This window comes from Chiroxiphia lanceolata, chromosome 18 (genome assembly GCF_009829145.1).
Source record: "Chiroxiphia lanceolata isolate bChiLan1 chromosome 18, bChiLan1.pri, whole genome shotgun sequence".
NCBI lineage: Eukaryota > Metazoa > Chordata > Aves > Passeriformes > Pipridae > Chiroxiphia > Chiroxiphia lanceolata.
The window spans coordinates 13,523,832-13,545,559 of record NC_045654.1 but is presented as its reverse complement, the minus strand read 5'-3'; the positions used below and the strand labels follow the sequence as shown (position 1 = coordinate 13,545,559).

The 21,728-nt window shown below is 43.8% G+C and overlaps 1 protein-coding gene across 15 annotated transcripts in view; it reads right to left on the bottom strand.

Annotated features, from left to right (window-relative positions):
* Window positions 1-21,728, bottom strand: part of FBRSL1 (fibrosin like 1) — a 509,379-nt gene that overhangs the window by 150,425 nt on the left and 337,226 nt on the right. The window lies entirely within an intron of this gene.

The window sequence follows — 21,728 nt, the reverse complement described above, 5'->3', positions numbered from 1 at the left end:
GCAGCACAGCGGGTACCCCTCAGAGCTGCTGGGTCGATGTGGCAGTCGAAACACCCATTTTTTTAAAACTACTTTTCCAAAAAATCATGGCTTTCCTGCTTTCCTTGACACAAGGTAAGCCATGCTGGTTTCCCTCCACCTCAGGCAGCCTCCCCTCGCAGCCATTCCCAATAATCACCGTTCCAGCAGACTGATGCACGTTGCTGCCTGGCTTTGCCGCATAAAGTCCCTCTCTGCTGGAAGAGGCATTAATTATAAGCAGGCAAGAAGAAACTTCTGCAGCATTCATGGCTGCTCTGCTGGGTGCTTTTCCTTGTACTGAGCTTGTTTTCATTAACTTTCCAAATGCGCGATAAAAGGCACAGGCGTGGGCAACAGAAAGACAAACCCGTGATCAATGGAGGAGCTGCCTGGTGTCCTCTGTGGGGCCGAGGGGGGCCGAGGGAGCACTGCTCAGATCTGTGCAAGTCCATATACACACGGGTTTTCCTGCAGAGCAGTTTAACTAAGCCAGCCATCAGTATAAAATATTAGCTCACTGCAAACTTGAGCACTTGGCTCCCTCTCGGTATCACGGTTCCAAGCTAAAACCAAACTTGCTTAAGTTCTGCCCACAGACTGGGTAAAAATCAGCCAACAAAGAGGTGAATCAATGCACTCTGTTCTTACTGAGATGCAACGCTGACAACTCTCGGGATTTTAATATGAAATACTGATGACTGTTATATTGATGATTATGTTGATTAAAATTGTGGTTATTAATTGTGTGGATCAATGATCACATTTTATATGCATGTAGGTGTTCAGAGCATGGGACAGAAAAGAGACTTCCCTACAAGCGCTGCCCAGAGAGCAAGAAGAGTATCTGACAGGAGTTCTGCTTTAAAAGTTGCAGGTTTATAAGCTTTAAAGAAGTGCTGTGCTTGAGCAGGAGTCACAGCTTTCACTGGCAACTGAAAACTAATCTTCCAGACCTCACAGATAGGTTAAAAAAGCCTGAAGAGCATCCATCAGCAGAAATGTTAAAAGGAAAATTAAAAAACATCCCCCCAATCCAATGCGTTGTTCTGAGTAATGATTTTAAAGAAAACTTACATTGTTTTCTGGAGCCTGACTCATGATTTTTAAACGTTTGGGGTTTGCCAAACTGCTGGTATAAATCTGGAACCGCTCCACTGACGCCACTGAAACTGCACCAATGTAAAAATGGCATCAGGGAGAACAGAAACAGGCTGAGAGAATTGGACAGCTGTGACCACTAACACAGGCTGCACATTAGGAAAGATCAAAGACTAATTTTTACAAAACACTTTGGCTTGTTTTTTGTTTTACCAAATTAGGGTAAAACACGGCCCACATTTGCTCTCAGTAGCTTGACAGGCTAAAGATCATTCCCTGACTTTTGGGCACAGCATAATACCAATGGCTATTTAGTCAGCTATTCTTTTGAGAGGTATTTTTATCTCTTGTTAGGAGGCTTCAGTCACTCGAAATACAAGATTATCTTTCCTCCCAACTGCACGACTGTGGTGAGGATGCCACAGCAGATGAACACAACCCTCAGGTCTGAAGTCCCACCGTGCTCCCAGACTTCATTACTCAGAAGCATCTCCATCCTCTTGGCAAGGGGAACAGAGACCAACAGGAATGCCTCCAAAGGTTAAACACATGAACCTTCTGTCATGTCGAAAAAGGGGAGGAAAAAAGAGCACAGGCATTGGAGAGCACTACAAATCAGGGCAGCTGACTGCTCAGCAGAAACAGAGGGCAAAGGGTGGGCGCACCATTATCCGGCAGGGAAGGTGCTCTGTAGAGCCACCGTTCACACCCGGCTGCAGAGAAAACAATCGTCATCACCCAAACCCCTTCAGAGCCGGCGATTCCCAGGCCCAGGCTCCGCGTCAGGAAACGCCGGATCCGGCAGCAGGAGCGTTGCTGATGGGAACGATAAACCAGCAGGGTCATACAAACGGGTCTATCTCCAAGGCCAGAAGAAAAGAAAAGCTAAAATCTCCAAGGCCCTTTTCAAAGAATAATCATAAAAGCTACAGACTGTATTTCCCGGGGTTTTTTGTATCGTGATTAAATCTGTTTCTAGCGTTACACCTTTAAGAGAGATCAAAGGGAGGCAGCCAGAGAAGGAGGTGCACGCTGACTTCCACTAATTGAAGCAAGCTGAAGCCTCCAGCACCTTCTGGGTTTTCCAAAGTTTCCCTCTCTATCTCAGCATTTCCTCTGCCCTCCCCTGCGGCCTCCCTGCCCCAGCCTTTGCAAAAGTGAGTGCATCCAGATGACTGACACAACAGAGATGCCTTTTATAGCTGCCTGGGTACAGAAGCAGGAATAAAACCATCCCAAATCTCAACACAATCACTGGCAGAAACTCACTGCAGTTCTTCCATTGTTTTGTTTCTGTGCCTCATTTTTTCTATCTTTAAGAAAGGACTTCTGTGCCTCATTTTTGTGTCTTTAAGAAAGGACATCAAGGTTTAGGAACTGCTAACAACATTTGTCCATCAATGCCAGCAGCAGTGAAGCGCTGCATACAACTCATCCCAGTAACAAAACCTATCAAAGCAAAGCTGTGCTGGGAAAAAACTAGTTTCTCAGCATAACTGTACGTGCAGCAGGGACTTTTGCCAGTCTCCTCCTAGCCCAGACCAACCTAATTAAGCTGCTAGAACCTGTGGTGTAAAGATAACCGTGGCATCCCACGTGGGGCTGCGTAATAACCTGACTCTGACTCAGGCGTGATAATGCCAAGAGCATCGTGGATTCTGCACTCAGCTAAACAAGCACTCTTGGAAATCTCTATTTCTACCACTTACCTTCTCCAGTGTCTCTACTTCCTCCCCTCCTGCATCTGTGCCTCCATTATAAGCTCTTGGGGAACTCCTGGGAGGTGCTGGCTTCACCAGAGAGGCTGCTAGTCAGGGTCTGCACCAGCCCCTGTGGAGGCCACAGTTTCCATCCAGCCTTCCCACAGCATTTGTGTATGAACAGGGAAGAGAATTCCTTGTAAATGCCTCCAAGGGTCAAGCACAACTTTGCCTTTGATGCTTAATAAAGTTTTGAAATCAAAACCACCATGTAAATGTTGTTCTTATTATCAGGTAGGTATGCTCTGGTTTTCTTCCAAGAGAGCTCAGCTGCTCAAAGTGGCTGGTACTGGAAGCAGGTCTTGGATGTTCGGCATTCAGCTTTGCAGGGAGAAGACTGACATAAAAGCTTGGCACACAGCAGTGAAAGAGGATGCAATCTGATTTGGCAAATTAGCCCCTGGGATGATGCAGTTGCCATATGTACCTAGGTGCCAAATTTCAAATGGAGCAGAGTGACCTGACCCTGACCTTTGGCTCTGAGCGCTAAATTCCCTCTCCAGGGAGCCTCTCTAGCCCGAAGCGTGTTTCAAAGCTGTGAAGAGAATAAATGTATTCACCTGGGGGATATTTACAGCAGAACATTTGTTTTCACTTATGCTGAAATCTAAGGAGAGTTTTGGTAGAGTCCTTGCATGTCATTCATTCCAATAACAGGTTTTGCAACTCTTCTTATGCAGGTGTCTGAGGCCTGGGCAAATCTCTCTGGCTGACCACAAGTATCTGATGAAATCTCTGTTCTAGCCAATCATTTGCCCAATTTGGGATTTTTCAAACAGAAGCAAACATTGTCTTCTTTCTCACTGCTTACCAAAGACAGTGCAGGACAAGATAAGGAGGCTACCAGCTACAAAAATGCACGGCTTTTAATAAATACACTCAAGGAGTTTACAAGAAGCATTGTAAATAACTTAACCTACACTTTCGAGAAGCCAAATGTTTTGTGTAGTTTTTTTTTTAATTCTTGCATTGCAAGCTAGTAGTTAGCTTGCTAATTAAAAACAATTGCTTAATGGGTCATCAGACAGCAAGCTAGACAGGTTAGAAGGAAGAATGGATGTTAACTAGAGGCAACACTCAGCCTTCTGAGCTTCAGACTAGTATCATGATACCCAAAATACAGGCACAATAAAGAAAGGCAAAGGAAGACAGGTAAAGGTTCAAAGATAAGGCAGATCAGTTAAAATAGTTCTACAACCCCAAAACAACTTCAGACCTTTACAGACCAGTTCAGTAACGAAATATCACAAAAGGCATTCTCCACATGGACATGCTTTCACTTGGCTTTTGGCTTTATCATTTTAGTTGGCTTGCTTTCATATTTCTGAGTATTCTGATCTGGACACAAAGCCAGAGACAATCTCAAACATGCCTGCCCTTCTGGAAAGCAGCATCAGTCCTAGAAACAGCTGCCTTCTTTTTTTCCAACCCAAATATCAGTGGTTTGAAAACCTATCCAAACACACTCTTTCAGATTCAAGTTGTCCTTGAAAGAGACTGTGGAAGTATTCAGAGAAAAGCTGAGAGAAGAAGTGAATGCAGCATCATGGACCATGCAGTAGGCTTTGGGAAAGGCAGCAGTATAGATGAACCAGGCCTCCATTCAGTCAGCTAGCAGAAATACATCTTCATTTTAAGGAACTGAGTCACTTCTGAAATGCATCATTTGTTTAAATTACAGGAAATAAAGGTTTACAACCAGGGACGAGCTTGGCAGAACCTTGTTAAGGAAAAACAATGGTTTGTATGATCTGCAGAACCTGATCCCTGGAAGGCTGATACATCCCTAAAAGCAGCAGCAAAAGGCAAGAGGAGGTTTTGCTAAACTGTGTTTCTATCCAAGTTTCACATAGAGAACATCTGTTTGCACCCTAAAACGTACACAGGCATTTGATAAACACTTTCTTTCTTCTCACTTTAGGATGGCTCTTTGGCTCACACAAAACATAACACTGCTTTTTATACAGTCTCACTCATTTCAAGTGCCATAAAACCAGGCATGCAAAAAAGAAGAAACACTTAAAGATGCAAAGTAAAGCATTAAAAAAAAAAAAAAATTGGGGAAAAAATACTTAGGGCTGTCTGCACAACCTTAGTTTGCTCTCCTCTGCACACATGCTTTAGTTTTGTAGTAAAACCCTTTTTGTTTTCGAAATCTGGCTCCCACATTTCCTCAGCAACCCCTTCACAGGCTCTAGTTCCCCACCACCACATCAAGCCCACACCTCCACCCTGCAGCACCTGTCATCTTCTTCCCCACTGCTGGATGCCAACAGCAAAAGCTGTAAGTGTAAATGGATGTGCTTTTGCCATCTACCATATTCTCTGCTCCTGAACTTTGCTGGCTGCAAGGAGGAGAAGTAAGTGGAAGATCACCCTGTGCTGAAGTGTTTCAGCTGAAATCCACACAAATAATTCAGTCTGAATAAGATTCTCAACAAGGAAATTCCCAATGATGAAGTCTGGCCAGGCTTAAGCACATGAAAGCAGGGCCTCATGGTATAAATTGTAAGAAAACCTTGACATGTGGCTTTCTTTCCTGTCCTGTTTACAGGAGGGTGGGAAAACCCTCTATGTTTTGTGACTTCAAGAAGCATGAAGAGAACATATCTCCCCAGCCACTCCAAAATAAACAAGGACAATTTGTGTATCCAGGATGACAGCAAAGCTTGCCAGTGAGAAGCTTCTAGCAGGGAATGAAGTCAGCTGCACATGACAGAGACAAATGCCATTTCAAGGAAAAAAATTGTGCTGAGATTGGACAGGATTTTCCATACTCATCTTGCCTTTAGAAAATAACCCTGAACTTTAAACCTATAAGAACAGGCTGAGAGACAAGTATCTTTTACCTTGCCTTGGCAGCTTCAGAACGCTAGGAATAAATCATAGGAACAAACAAAATACTCATAAAAAATCCCTTGCTGCCTGACACAGAATAGAGCAGAGGGTGTACTGATTCATGAGCAATACCCCTGAACCTGGTATTGTGTAATTTCCCAACACCTCCCCATTCCTACCAGCAGGCTAAAGCAGCAATTAAAGCAGTGGGAGTGCTCTGCAAGCCTTCCCTGTCTGTAACAGGCCCACATCCAGTTATTTATTAGGTAATCCAATTAGTATGATGTGACCTTCCTCCATGCACAAATGTCTACTCAGAACTTCAGGACAGCCTATCAACCTGGGTGTTTTTCTTAGGATGCAAGCCTCTGTTCCTCTAACAACAGGTGGTATCACAAAACACAGCTACTGCACAAAGCATTGCATCTCCTTTGCTTCTCCCCTTCTCTCACCGTTTTCCAGTTCCTTGGAGAGCAACCACACGCCCAACTACAACGGAGAACAGGTTGAGACCAGTCTCCTGCACCCACCTCTTGGGCCATGCTCTCCTCCAGCCTCCCCTCAAACCTGGGAGGAGCTCCCCACTAACACCTACAGACCTGCCTCATTATTCTCCTCAAAATCTTCCTCCACGGTGACCCCAGTGAGGCCTCTCGGGTCTGAGGAGGCCACTGCTTCCCATGTTGGCTTATGGGAACTCTTTGGAGCACACACATCCTCTCAGTTGCTTTTTTCCTGGAAGATGAACTCCCTGGAGGGGAGAGCCTCCTGTGAGCTACGTATCCTATGGATATGGTCCTTGGCTGGAGCTCCTGGGGGCTTTGACACAACACATAATACGTGGGTCACCTCCAGCATCACCAGAAATCAATGATGACATTGCAAGACTGACTATCAGGACCCACGAAAGAAACGCTGAAGAACTTGGATTCCTGGCCAATGCATGAGGCAAATCCCAATTTATACTCCATTTGAAAAAGGCTTTTTCCAGGGGTGCAGGGCTTTTGCTTGGAAATATGCCAAGGGAGGACCTTGGGCTGTATCTATTGACCTCTGATGACAGAGATTAGATAACAAGTGAATGGAAGTGCTTTCAGCAGTGGTGCTGTGTGCTAAGAGACATAATAAAGAGAATGTATCATGGTAATACTCAGCATATAAAATTCCCTGGAGAGATTACCCAGCAAGAAAAAAGGGCTTTGGTATGTCCTTGCCTGTTACATGGATTTTCTTGACCTTCCTCGGGTAGAGAATCCTTTCCAGCTCACTCCTGCTCTGAAAAACACTGCAGCCACTGCCACAACTCCAGAAGAAACTTGCAGTTCTTGATGCTCAAGGGTCGCTTCTAAACATTCTTTATTTCCTTCTAGTTCATGTTTTTCACACTATGCTTTGACATGAAACATCTGATAAAATAAGACCCAAAAGTTAGGGCACAGGAGAGGAAGACATGCAGGTAGAAGAGTGGGCACACCTATGGCCATGCAAAAATGATAAATAAAACCAAAATCAATAAGGGAATTTGTAAATGCAAAGGATCACAGTATTCTGTCTAGAGGCTTATCAGGCAAGGGTTCACAGGCAAGATTCTCATTAAAACAACTGGCTTATTTTTTTGGCACTATTATATGACACAGCCCCTAAAATCTGTGCAAGAGCTAAAATTTTGAGGGACAGACACTTCGTCAGCTTGTGCTTCCCAAAACACTTTTGGCTGTTCTGGTGCAATATTAGTAACTCAGTAATCCCTGCTGCTTAACTCCCCAGTGCAGCTGGCAAACCAGATACTGGGCTGTATTAGTGACAAACAGGGATCCCAGGCAGGAGTCACTTCAAACACACACAATTCCCTGTGCTAAACACAAAGCTGAGCAGAACCTAAGAGACTTGTTTTATTACCTAAAGCTTTTGATCAGCTACAGGTAGAGGAAACGCCAAAGTGCTTGTAATGGCACGGAGATCTTGTCATGCCTCTGCCCAAGTCTGCCCAGTTCTATGCTCTTTTCTTCACAAGTAAAATTACACCTTTGGGCTTGGGATTGTCTCTAGTTGTATAACTTCACACTTTCACCTTACTCTGTCTTAATGTCTCTCTTTCAAGGTCCTTGCCCAGGCCAAAGATGTGTATAAATCCCTGCCCATGACAAAGCCCATCCCCGGGAGCTTCTACAGAATAGAAACTCCTGTCTGTCTCCTCTGTGCCTGGTGATGCTGCTGGATGCAGGGTCTGCTACAAGCCAGACACCGTCCAAGCCACAGGCCCCAACCAGGTACAGCATCCAAGGCTCTTCTCCCTGCTCTGTGTCCGTCACCCTGGGCAGGCAGAGGCAGCTGCTGTGAGGAAAGAGGAATGCCTCTTCCCCGTGCAAGGCTTTACTGACCCCATGAAACGTCACAGCTGCCTCGTGGAGCAGCTGATCTGGACAGGAATCCCAGCCATGAAACCACAGCGGTGGCTTCACCGCGATCCCCCCGCGCTGCGCGAGAGGCCACGGCCGGGATTGCCCAGGACGGGTTAATCACGTGTGAAAACAGCTGCAGAGCTTCATGGGGTTTTAGGGCTGTTGTTGTTCTTTGGACAGGAGGAGGGAAAGGAGAGGGAGTCAGACGTGGGGGGAGCTGCCTGGGAATGACCTGTGATGGCAGGGAAGCACACTGTCACACACGTGAGCAGGAGACCAAGGACTGATACACACAAAGCTGGTTTTTCTCCAAGGGTTTGCTTTTCATGACTTGTCACCTGGAACGGGGTCACTGTGACCTGCTTTGCCTCCCACACCCCTAGACCATGAGAGACGACCGCTCATTTCCTGCACACACCTTCTTCAGCCACCAAAAGCCTGCTTTGCCACTGTTTACCTAAGCATCCATGGTAAAAGACCACGGTGGCCTAAGGGGCAGTGAGGTGTATTCTTGCTGACACTAGGTGAAACCTTGGTCATATTTAAATTAAACAGAATTTTATTACTGCTGTGAGAATACAGTGTCTGAAGAACAGAAGGTAACAAGGTCCAAGGAAAAACTACACATTATCTTTTAAACCACCTTGTCTGAGATACTCAGCCCTCCTTGATTCCATTAAAAGGTCCCTGTGCCTTGTAAAATATCTGTAAAAGAAAACAAACCACCACAGAGAATACTTCACTTGATATTACTTTCCTAAGGCACGATGAGAGCTCATCAATGCAGTCTGTAAGCTGGTTGATTTAAGGACTCAACCAAACATGTCTCATACAAGAATTACAATACATGTGGTATTTGTTTGCTTTTGTTTTTATTTCAATTTTATTTCTGGATTCTACTTTGCTTTGTAAGTTATTTTTCTTGCATGACAAGCAATATCCAGTTATTCATGCACTGCCTTTTTTGTTTTGTTTTAAGTTGACATTTTGCCCAAATTTGAGACCACAAGATGCTTACTAGAGGCTCTCCTGGCTTCAGCGAGGTCTCTCATACTTCTGGCTTTTAAAAGCCAGTACATGCTAAACCTAATACACATAAAAGCAAGGCACACAAAACATCAGCCACAATTTCCCCCCTGCATGCGTGTGTGTATGTTCTCTGTCTATGCACAGTGGTGTTTCCAACCTGAAAACAATGCATTCAAGGAAAAAAATATGGGTTTGTGTGATGGGATTTCCAACGGAGCCTGAAGGACTTTGGTATCCCCAGACTATAAAGAAAGTCCAGAGAACAGAATACTTAACATCTCCAGCCTCCTTTGAATTCCCAGCCTTGCTGAACGAAGAATAAAGAAAGCAGGAATCCACTAATTAAAAGAGAAATGGGTCTTATTTGTCTTGGTTTCTGAAGTCACAGTTTTCCACTTCTGAAAACACAAGTTTCTCACCAGTTCTTTTCTGCCCTAGGGCTGTGACCTAAGCAGCTTAAATGATACACAGATTTTGGTCAAAATCTGCTCCTTATTTACTGGACTTCAAATGTGCAAGCAATTACTGAATGGGTCTCGTTTATTGAATAAAAGTATTTAGGCATTATGTTTACAAAGGCCTAGAAACATTAAAATCTAGTGAAAAACAATTATTTTTACAGAATACATCTGCAAGCAATATGAAGTCATTTTGTTTTTGTAAATTTCTCCGTAATAGATTTATTGTTGATGTGGAAAATGTTCACATTGCAGCAGTGAATTATTTTGAAATGCCAAACTTAATAAAGGAGAAATTATTGCAAATAATATCACAGCCCTTAAAGAAAAAAAAAAAAAAAAAAGCCAAAATACCAGTGGTTTCCTGACTAGTCAATCCTCTTCAGATTGGCAGACCCCTTCAGACTAATCAGGAAGAGTTAGACAAATAGTTACTTTATTACAGAGGCTGTCAAATAAATCAGAATCTGGCAAGCAACTGTTTCTGAGCCCTGCAGCCGGCCTGGCTGCTTTTCCTGTAAACCCAAGGCAGTTAAAACAGACCCACGGATGTGTGTGTTTGTCTGCAGAGCAACGTGTAGGCTTCAGGCCTCTAAACAAAACTTATTCCAAATCTGGGCCAGCATTTTTCTTGGCTTCCCCAGGTTTTGTTGTGGAACATGGCTGAGAGAAGAAATGTTTTCTAACCAATTAATTCAAGTCACTGCTGTTATTTTTAATGGAGAGCTCTGAAGCTCAGCTCACAAAGGGTAATGAGAAAATAATGTTTTAAACAACATCATCAGAGGAATTAGGCCATGGACTTGCACTACATTATCCAGCTCTCGCCGCAGAGTTATTTTGCCCCCCCAATGTTTGCTCTTTACAATGGCACGATGAATGGGAATCTTGCCTAAGGTACAAGCCTGAGACACAGCCACAACTGAAGGTCACAGAACAGCGAGTTTCAGCACTCAGCCACAAGAAATGGTCTCTTGTGCCGCTGCAGCCCCGACTCCAAACACGCTCCCAACGCCCCTGGGCTTCGTGTGTTCGGGAACGGGTGAAAACCGAGCTCTGGTTGCAGCAGGGCACTGGGGCACGTTCAATCTGCTGTCTCACAGCACTTCAGCGAGCATGTAAACTGGTGCAGAGGAGACTCAGGTACTCAACCAGACTTTAGCCTTACTCGGTCACCCTGCTGAGCAGAGGGAAGAAGAGTGCTGCCTTGAGAGGTGACAACATCACCTTTTGTTCCTCCACTCCATCCTTTTCGTGCTGTTTATCTGCACTGGGCAGGATGGATTTGAAAGGCAGAAGGAAGGCAAAAAGGAGACAGGGTAGGGAGGGAGGAGAAAGTTTGAGAGCACAGCCCAGAAAGAATCCAATGAACACTGGGGCTTACAGGCCTGTGTGAAATGTTTTCAAGCACTGCTACTGTACTGAATATATTCACCAGCTGAACAGCCAAGAGCTATTGTTGGAAACTGTAAGACTGCCCAGGCAAGAACTGTACTTCTTCCTGCCTCCTTTGCATCCATGGCAATGCAAACTGGCAGCACTGACAAATCAATTCAACACTGGTGATCACAGAGACTTGCTGAGAAGATGGGATATAATAACTTTTGAAACTAATAAGATGGCTTAAAAACATCCTCTTTTTTGCACTGGACCATATTAAAATCAAGCAGCACAGATGGACTTGCACCTGCTTCCAGATGAAAGTGGTGGCTAGTGCAGAGCTATTCTTAATATGAATTAACTTTTAATACAGATCTGCTTTAGCTCTAATTGACTTTACAGTACTACTAAAAATAACTATCATCTAGCTGGCAGGAATACTTCTCCCCTTCCCCATGCCTCAGTATGGGCTCTCTGTCTTACGGATTCTAAAATATAACACTCGCAGTAAATACAGGCAACCACCAAATGCACACCATCCTATATATAACATTGGGTAGGTTTTGAGGGGAAGAGCCACAGATTTGTCCTTGAAGGTAGCCTGTCTCATGGAGAAAACCACCAAGGAGAGATTGGCAGCTTCCAGCCCAGGGCCAGCAGCACGGGCAGAGCAGAGGAGGTGTCAGAGATGCTGTCAGACAAAAACTGAGAGATGGGAAAAGGTGGCGTGGTGCAGGATCTTGAAAAGTAGGACAAGAAACTCCCATTTCACAGAAAAGGGGAACTAAAAATACAAGGATGGGAAGAAGACCTTTTTGGTGGGATATATGTCTTTTTATGGGGACAAGCTCAATAACCACGATACAAGAAATCCTGCTTTCTTCAACTTCACCTTCTGCAGGTAGGGTGAGATTATCTACAGATTTAAAGAGGGTAAAAGTGGCTGCAGTCACTCAGTAACCAGGATCTGAGTGTCCCTAATATACAGTGACATGTGTAACACACAATGGTCACTTCAGCTACCCTTGTAGCAACTAACAAAAAGAACAGACACTTTAATATCTTTGTTAGTCACCAAAGGTTACTCTGCACTTTTATCCTTGCATGATAGCTCAATTCAGTTTATATATGAATGGAATCCCTTTCAATTTTAGGCTAATGTTCTTTTATATTTATAATATTCAGGATAGCGACACATGCTTGATTACCTTTTAAACACTTATCACGATTCCATTTAAAAATAAATGAATCCCATTTAAAAGTGACTTGTCCCCATCTTCTAGTATTTATGGACAAGGACATATGGGGCTGATTTCCCTCATTATTAAGAAGCATGTCTGAGGCTTAAGCTATTTAAATTATTCATTGACAGCAACTGGGCTTCTTATACAAACTCCCACTTACACAAGGAGTCCCAGTGATAGACCAGTCAAGTGGGGAAAGATGGTTGAACAGATTTTGGGATACTCTGAGCGTCCACAGACACTGCTGACTTTGATTAGGGTGAGGAGCACTTTTGAAAAATTGGGCCCCAACTTCACTAATAAATATAATTTAACTGGGACTTTCAACATGGTTGTTCTGAATGACTTTTTCTTCACAGGTTACCACAACTGAGGTTCTGAGTGGTCCAAATCACAAAGGCTGTAAGCATTTAAAATTCTGCTATAAAGAGACTTTCCAGCCTATCACAGACTACCCTCTGACCACCTCAGTGGTGGAAGACCTTGAGCTGCCTGTCAGTGTGCTTCCAACCATGGAGTCAGAGTGAGGGAACGGGAATCATCCTTCATGGAAAAACAGTTGCGATTATTCTCTGCGACGTTTTATTTTTAATTAAAAAGACATGTTTCTTGCTCTCCTCAGAATGAGCCAAAGGAACATTTGCACTCATTTTCAGGTCACATCATATTGCACATATTGCACCTGATTTCACAGCTATGTAGGCAAATTACTATTTTTCTGCACAAGTAAATCGTTATCAAGGTAACAGACAGTGAGCATCACCAACACCCAGAGGTTACAATCCATTTTAGGAAAACATGGTCTAACTCTTGGAAAGGACACTTTCATATTTCAACTGTTTCTCTCTTCCCTGCCCAGCCCCAACTCCAAGCCCCAGCATGCCCCAGACTTTGTTCCTATATGTGATCTGGATGGCAAAGATTTTGTTTTGTTTCTGTTTCCCCAAAGAAAGGCAGAAAGGTTAGTAAGTCTTTAAACTCCCTGTTCTTAAGGCTGTTAATATTTCACATTGCCAGCAGGGAAAGGAATTAAAACTGCCAGTAGCTATCCAGATAGATTTTAAAATCCCCTTCCCTCCCCCTTCTCTCTGCCTCCCTCAGCTTCAGAGGATATTTTCCCCGCAAATTGGTTTTAAATTAAGGAAGGTGATGAAGGCAATGTGCCGTCTCAGCATTTTCCCAGGTGCACTTAATCTAATTTCATTAAGGAGATCAGGACAGATGATCGCTACAGTCGAAACATTAAGTCTGTCCATTTTTGTATAAAAAAACCATTAAGTCTGTCAAAGTGTCGGCGGGTGGGCTGTTTATTATTGGAGATGAAGGCGCGCTTTGCTTCCCCAATAAACTGTCAGGAGTAGTAAACCACAAATTGAGTCAGCTGCTGCCAAAGATTTGGGTAAAGATCTCCAACTAATTTTGACACAGGTGTGGGAAAGGCCAAGGAAAGGCTTGGAAACCAATACTTGTGTGTGTGTGTGTGAGATATTCCAACCTGACCATCGAGGAGTGGAAGCCTGGGCATCAGTGGATCTGATCAGGTAGAACTGCTGATGCCTCTGACACTCTGGACACAGTGTTGGCAGGAGCTGTGCAGCAGCATGTGCTGCAGAGCCCAAGCTGCAGATTCACCTCTGCTTTGGCCTGCACTCATCCTGCCACGCTCATCATCTTGTCTTAGGCAGACAAGAACTCAGAGAAGCTTCATCCAACCCCTGCTCCGTTCTGAACTCGTGCACAGCTCTGACTGAAATGTAAAATCACATTCCTCAGACAGTCACACGGACATCAAACAAAATTAGAGGAAACTCACCAAAATACAGAAACTTTGGAAGACTAAGAGCCACAACAGAAATCAAGTAGAACTTTCAGATACTACAAAACCAAACGTGAGTCATTTGCAAAGGAGAATATTTTCCTTCTCAAGAAAAACGCAGCTGGCTAAACTGCAGCTGGTAAACTACCATCACCTTGATGGTAAAATATCACCAAGAAACGTTAAAAAGTACAAAATACTAACTTGAATTACACAGTCTTTAAGTACATACAGAGAAACTAATAATAATCAATATGGAATCAGAAGTGATATGCTAACTTGAATTTTGTGATGAGGGAAAACTGTTGTGTTTGCAGGTAACATGCTATAGGCTGCTTTGAGCATCAAGGGTGGGCAGAGCAGAGGAAGGTTCAATTCCCCATCCCAGGAGCAGCCAGGGCAGGAACAGAGCCCAGTCTGCTGGCAGAGGCTTCCACAGTGCAGCAGGGATCAAAAGGAAGATGTGGGAGAGGAGGCAGGGAGCCAGATCACAGCACCAAAAATGACTGACTCACTCCTGGTCTACACCTGGAGCTGAGGGCTCACAGGTGACTGACAGACAAGGACTGTCCCTTGCTGCCTGGGGAGAACCGTGTGAGCCCACGTCTGTACTGCAGCCAGAGCTGGAACTGAGGGGTGATCCTGCAGGGAGGGGAGGGAAGCTTTTTCACAAACATGTTTGTAAATATTTTAGCCTGTCTTGCTTGGAGTTTTCTCTGTAAAGCATTTCTGTGGGAAGCCAGAACTCTTGTCCCTGAGGCTGCAAAGCAAAGGCTGGGCAGCAGCAGCTGAAGCATCTCCTCACACAGGGTGCCATGACAAGCCCCTTACTGATCTGGCAGACAAAAGAAGCAGTTGATAAGCAGCTGATAAGTGAAAACAGCAGCTGATAAGAGAGAGAAGACTCACCTTGGCAACAGAACACCCATTTCAAGCACGATGCTTTCAGTAAGGGTGAATTCCCAAGCAAGGCCAGGCAGGCATCACTTCTAGTCTTTACTGCTGATAAAAATGTTGTTGCTGCCTCTTACATATCTGGAAAACTCCTGTGAAACCTTGTTTGGATTTTGTTGCATATGAGACCCAGAAGCAAGAACTGCTGGAAAGCTACAAAACCCAAAGCTGACTCATGGGCCATCCTTGAGCTGTATCCTTCACACCTGCACAGGGGACACAGTGCTGCACACTGTGCTCTTCTGCATTAACCTGGTAAACAATCCTGGAACACGTGAGAAACTCTGCAAGCCAAGTGAGGGCCTGCAACTGCAGCTGCTGGAGTAGGCACCCTCCAAAATTCTCATCTTCTTGGCATCTTTACGGTTAATTATATAATTCGATTTAATTAATGGAATTACCTAACTCAACTGTCAATTCCTATCACCAGTCCACTCTGTTCTGTTCTTTCTGATCACCTTCCAAGGAGTTACTGCCATTGCCTTTGGATTTAAGGCTGTGTTATAATGGTGTTTCTTGATGTGGTCAGACAGCTGTACAAGATTGTTCTCTTCCCTGATGCCTCAACTCTCAAAAGTTTCTTCACAAGGTCCCTGGTAAGATAAGAAAATGCTGGATGGGGAACTGGGACAGGGAGATGTTAAACAATGGAGAAAGCAGAGAGTTAGGGACATGCTGACTGCCAGCAGCAGAACTGGAATTATCCTGCCATGCCCAAGAGCTCTCCATAAGATCTCTTCAGTTCTTTTATGCGAGTTAATGATGGATTTTTGTCAGCAAACTCGAAGGCTCTTCTCATTGTTTGCTCTGAAAGTTTTTTTTCTCCATATTTTCAAGAATGAATATGGGCACCACAGACTGTGATGACTCAGCTTTTTATGTACAGAATAATGTATTTAAAATTTGAGGTTTTGTCTGGACAAGAAGAAAACACAAAATCTCAGTAGGAGGGGAGAACATTGGTGCTGAAGTTCTGACTCATTTTCTCAGCTGCACTTTTGCTTTATTTAAATACAAAGGTCAAGGAGGGCCATTATTATTAATATTATTTACTGGAGTTGCAGCTGAGAAGCTCAACTTGGAAGGCTCCTCTCCCTCTGGAAGGGCTTCCAGGGCTTAACTCAACTGCCCCAAGTTTCAGTGGGAACCTTTGTGTCTGCTCCCTGCACATGGTGGGTGGAACGATGGAAGCTGAGGGCATGCCAAGTCTCTCCCCCATCTGGTATTTCCCAAAGAGCAACTGAGGGAACTGGGAATGCAGTGGGCTTAGAGGATGCTATTTTGCTGGTAAATCTGTTCATGGAGAACGATGAAATAACATAAATTCACTGAGTGGTGAATTTTTGTCTTCCTGTACTGGCAACAACATTACATTTGCCTGTTTATAGCACCCAAATCTTTCAAGGCCTACAAGGTTATTTTAAATTCAATATTTTGATATTGTTTAAAAAGCAGATCTGTTCTTAATAACAACATGCAGCTTGTCTGTAAAACAGAGCCTTTCTTCCATTAGGAAAATTAACCATCTTTGCCCAGTTACTACTACATGGGAGTCAGCTTTCTCACTGGTTTTCACCCTGTATCACTAGGCTTTCAGTCTGTAAGAATTAAAGCTTAGAAGGAGCACTGATGCTGTGCATGTGTGTGCATGCACATGTACATATGCAACACTACTGAGTGATGCTAGCCTGCAGCACAGCCCAGGCACAGGGTTCCACAGCAGCATTCAGCACTGCTGAGTGGACATCTTATGGTAAAAGGACCACTGAAATCCTGTCTGAGAACCCAGCTGGGAAGTAACTGGCAAATGGAGACTTCTCATTATTAGCCACAGCTGAAAACTGTCACAGACTGAAGTGTAATGCTAACAGAAGCGCAAATACTGCCATGTGAAAGCCCTTGGTTCAATTCCATGTTTGATCTTTCCCTTCTGCTGCAGCCAGTAAGAATCTGAATTTCTGGAAAAGTACCAAGTTTAATTTTTCAGAAAAAAGGACATTTGAACGATGGACAAAACCAGTTCGAGGACCTTGGCTTGGGTAGGCTTTAAAAACAGCAAATTACAGATTACCTGAAGTGGAAACTAAACTTCCAGCCTCATGGAAACAACAGACTTATCAGATGGAACCCACTTTTTCCATTGCTAGATAAGGAGCAGGGGAAGAGAAGCTTCCAGAAAAAGTGCTGGTGGGGGCTTTATCTTATTGCTGGGTAATCTCATACACAGAGTGACCATTCCTACTAGAGCAACTCCTAGACCTCTCTCCATTATTACACCCCTTTCTCCTGCTGCCTAAACTATGATTTTTCCTGTGGGACTGAGGATACCCTTTCAAGGTCAATACAGCTGAAACAGCAGTGACAGTTTCATCTCCCAGATCTTCCACACAGTTTATTCTTCTCATTGCTTCCACTCTTATCACCTCCATCTCTCACTCAAGCCCACAGTTCTCATCACTCTCTTTGACTTCCAACACTCCCAACATCGTGATATTCAACCCATGTTTAAGTCCTGTATATCCTTGTTCTCTGTAACATAATGAGCATCCTCTGTTCATCCACACAACTAAGTTCTTGATCAAGCTCTCACTACCTCACCTTTCATTTACCATTTTAACCTTTCCCCTGGTGACAGCTGATGTACCTGTGTCCTTGTGCCAAGGAAAAGCTGCTGGAAGATCATTTTCCTAGTCTGTGGCTTTGCTTGCTGCACAGCTTCCCACTTCCCAAATGCCAAACTGTCACTCTTCACGTTTTGACTCTTTCACAGCTTACCTCTTCTTCCCAACACTGACATTCAGCATTGCTGTAAACTTCCATCTCTCACTGGTCTGACTTGATCACTCCCTTGTTAAATTCAAATAAGCACCTCCTTACTACTTGCCACTGTGCCTTTTGCTGCAGAGAATAACTTCCCATTCACGGCCATAAAGCTCCCTGACTTGCCCTCTCAAATGCCTCCTAAAACCTAAACACCTACAAATCCCCCCTTCACCTTATTACCTGCAAAATCAAAGCTGGACAACAAGGAGGCTGCTGCTGTGCTGAGACAGAGCTGTTGTTGACAGTGTCCCCCCATTTACCCGAGCCCCTTTCCTGTGATCTCCCCCTTGGGCCGTGCACCTCCGTGCTGCTCCTCCTCCCATCCATCCGGGGCTGAACTGCACCTCCTCTTGTGCTGCTGACCCCTCCAGGCACCTCCTGGGACTCAGGAATGAGCACAGCAAACTCCAGCACGGCAAGGCTGATTCACACTGCCCAAAGCAGGACCTAATAAACTCACTGGGCTGCTGCAGAAAGTCACGTGAAAACACTGATTTAGAAACCTGACTTCAGAACTTTTTGTTTCCATCTCGGATATAACTTCACCTGTCTCTGAGGTTGCTTACTACAGCTAAAACACAAAGCAGAAAGCCAATACACGGTAAATGCTGATTCAACTCAGAAATGCAGTTCCAGTTTTTGTACATCTTACTTAGCACCACATTAAGTGAAGAATGCTTGATACCCTGGTTTGGAGAGCTCGCTTACACTGCAGGGCCACGTAATTAAGCTGACAAGCCACAGTTTTGCACACAGCAGACAGAAATCCATGACTAAAAGAAGATGAACAAGGAATTACTTTTAAAGAAAGAAATAGCCTTTTTTCTTTTTTTTAATGCAATCTTGAACACTGTTATTAAAAAAATGAGAGCAACATTTTGGAGTAACGAGCAGAGATTACTCATTCCCTTGTTTTACACAAGTTGACTTTTGGCTTTCTGCAGAACACCATTTAACAGAGCACATTACCAAGCTGCTAGCCACTTTTCACAGTGATGCTAAAGCAGGTAAGAGACAATAAGTGGAACTGTTGATGGTTTATATTACTCTATTATGTTAATGTTCACTAAAGTATGCCATAAGCTCTCTCATTACATGTGTATAAACCAATTCTCTGTGGTGTTATTCCTGTGCTAAATGCTATAACTACATAAATCTTGAATTAATGGAGACTTTATAGTTCCTGAAAATGAAGGGTAATTGCTATCTGTTAATGCTGTTGTTGCTATTAAAGGAAGTATATATTTTCAGTAACAATGTTTATGGACCGTGAGCTTCACATCGCAGCTATTGCACAGAGCAGAGACAGTGTAATACAACCATCAGACTGACTCCCTTTCTCTCCCTCTTCCCTCACAAAAAGCACAGTATCGTTTTCACAGCTTCGACAAACCACCCTACAACCCTCCTAACAGCTGCAGAGTCCAGCCCAACGTCCTTCACAGAACATGCAGGACCAGGATTTGCATTTCCATCTCTCAGAACGCATGACTTGTTAAGTTTCTCGCTTGGTTAAATGGCTGGACAGCTCACTTTATTAGCCTGGGTATCTCGAACAGTTCTTTGAGAAGTGCGTGGTGACAGAATGATAGGTGTGAGAAAGTGTCATCCCACTTCCTTCCTTTGAGATTTCAGCAGTGATGCAGAAGTGAAAGGCTATACTTGGCCAGAGACAGTTCTCAGAAAGTAGATGGGATAGACAAGTCCCCAGCCTTGAGCTCCTCTTCTCTGATTATTAAAAACAGCAGTGCACTGGTTGGAAACACTCTCACAATCTGCTGTGGAACTGTACCTTGCACTAAGGTAATGGCTCCTTGGTTCTGAGACACTGTACGTGTGACTGACTATGCTCAATTACTTTTCTCCCCTGGAGTCCTGCACAACACTGCACAAGACAAAAACCCAAACCATCAGGAGTGTGTTTATATTTTACAATGCAGCGAGGGTAAAACCTCAATTTTACTCTAATGTCTATGTCTGAAAACATTAAGAGCTCAATAGCCCATATACCTATGAACTAAATAAATAGTGGATAATTACTAGCACTGTACAGAGAGAGAAGTAGGAGGTGGAAAATTTCAGTTTTGCTTCTACCTCTGTTGCTGACTCAGTTTGTACTTGTGCATGAACTTCTTTCTTTGTCTGCTTTCCTCGTGAGTTACACGCAGACAACGGTGATCCGCTGTTTATGACTGACAACAAATGTTATGCAAATCACAAGCACATTAGTAATTCCTGCCCTGCCCTTCGTTAGTGCCAGTGTGTGTAGGTGCACCCAGGAAAAGCTGCTCCTTGCTGACCAAGCAGGAAAGCAGGACTGTTCTGTAGCACTGGGAAATGCAGCCGAGCCATTAGGGAATTTGGGAGCCCGATGCTGGGCTGGGCAGGAGGGTGAATTCTCCACCTGGCTGCAACAGTCAGGGAGTGTTATAGGAGATATGTTTTGCCAACACATGGAAGGGGGAAAATGAGTGTAATCCCTCAGGATATCCACACCAATATTTTTATAGCTCCTTGTTGCATCAGGCAGGTTAAGCTTTAGACAGACACTGGACGAGTTTCCAGAGGAGTGTAGTATGCCAGGTACCAACACAGCAAGTCAGGCTGCCCTTCTGTTCCCCGACTGGAAGGCAATGTTGCACTTACATTATCCCTATGAAAGGTTTGAAGCATCTTCACTTCAACCCTGGTGAGTTTACATGCATGTGCCCACGTCTTTGCTGACATGAAAAGAAACCTCACTTAATTCCAGAGACCTATTTAATAGAACTGTGTCATGTCTCATGTCTCTACAGATCAGGCAAGAGATAGAAAGATGATGATCTTGTGCTGCTCTCCTTATGAAGAAAAGAAATGTTGTTATTAAGGCGGAGTCACCTTAAGGAGAAGGCAGCTGGGAAATACGTGAGCCTAGAAGGTCAAATTGCAGTTACACATATGTAAAGAAATGCCATATTAATGGGAAAGAACACTATAACAGCCTTTCATTTGCTGTAAAGGACAGTAAGTTACCAGCCAAACACAGTGCAGCTTCCTCTGAAGGTAACCTCAGATCCCACATTCTGAAAGCTAATCAATGTTGTTCAGATTTCAATTTCTTCTCTACAAGGTGAAGTCAAACCTAATCTAACAAACGTCAGTCTCAGATGTAATGCCGCTAGCTGGGTCTACCAGTGTAATTTAGATAATCATTAATAGCATAGCTGTATAATAAAACTACATGTCACTTACAACTTCATCTGAGGTTTGACTGGCAGATCTTTAAACAGTTTTCTAAGTGATTGCTTTTACTTTCTTTGATTGGGCAGTCTAAGAAATGTTTTAACCCCGTGGTATCTAAGCTTTTAGGGAATAATTTTTTACCCTCACCACCCCTGCTGTCAGCTCTGCTGCTGTGTAACCTTGTAAGAAACAGAACTCGGGGGGTGGGGGTTGTTTCAGGGAGTGACTTTTTACATACATACACATATATATTTACAAAATTAAAACCAGAATAATATAAAATAAACTATGCACAGTACCTTTCATTCAACACATATATTTAAATGTTTCTCTTCAATCAAGCCTTCATCTCAAAACACAGCTTTTGCCACATTCCAGGGATATTTAGTATATAATGGGATTTTTAAAAGAAAAAGTTGAAGAAACCTTAATGCTCCTAAATCTCTAACAATACTAACAGAAAGACTTAAGCAGAGGAAGCTTTTAGTGTAGTCTCCTGAACTCGTGGTAACCTCTGATGCAGGGCTGCAGCTGGGGGTGCTGCTGAGGAGATAGGGCTGCTGAAGTCAGCCTTCACTCCTGTAATGCTGATCCAGGAGAAGCCTCCACGCCACAGCTTCTCATGAATGAATGCAAGAGGTTGGACAGCCAAAATACAATAAAGGTTTGATGGAGATCTAACC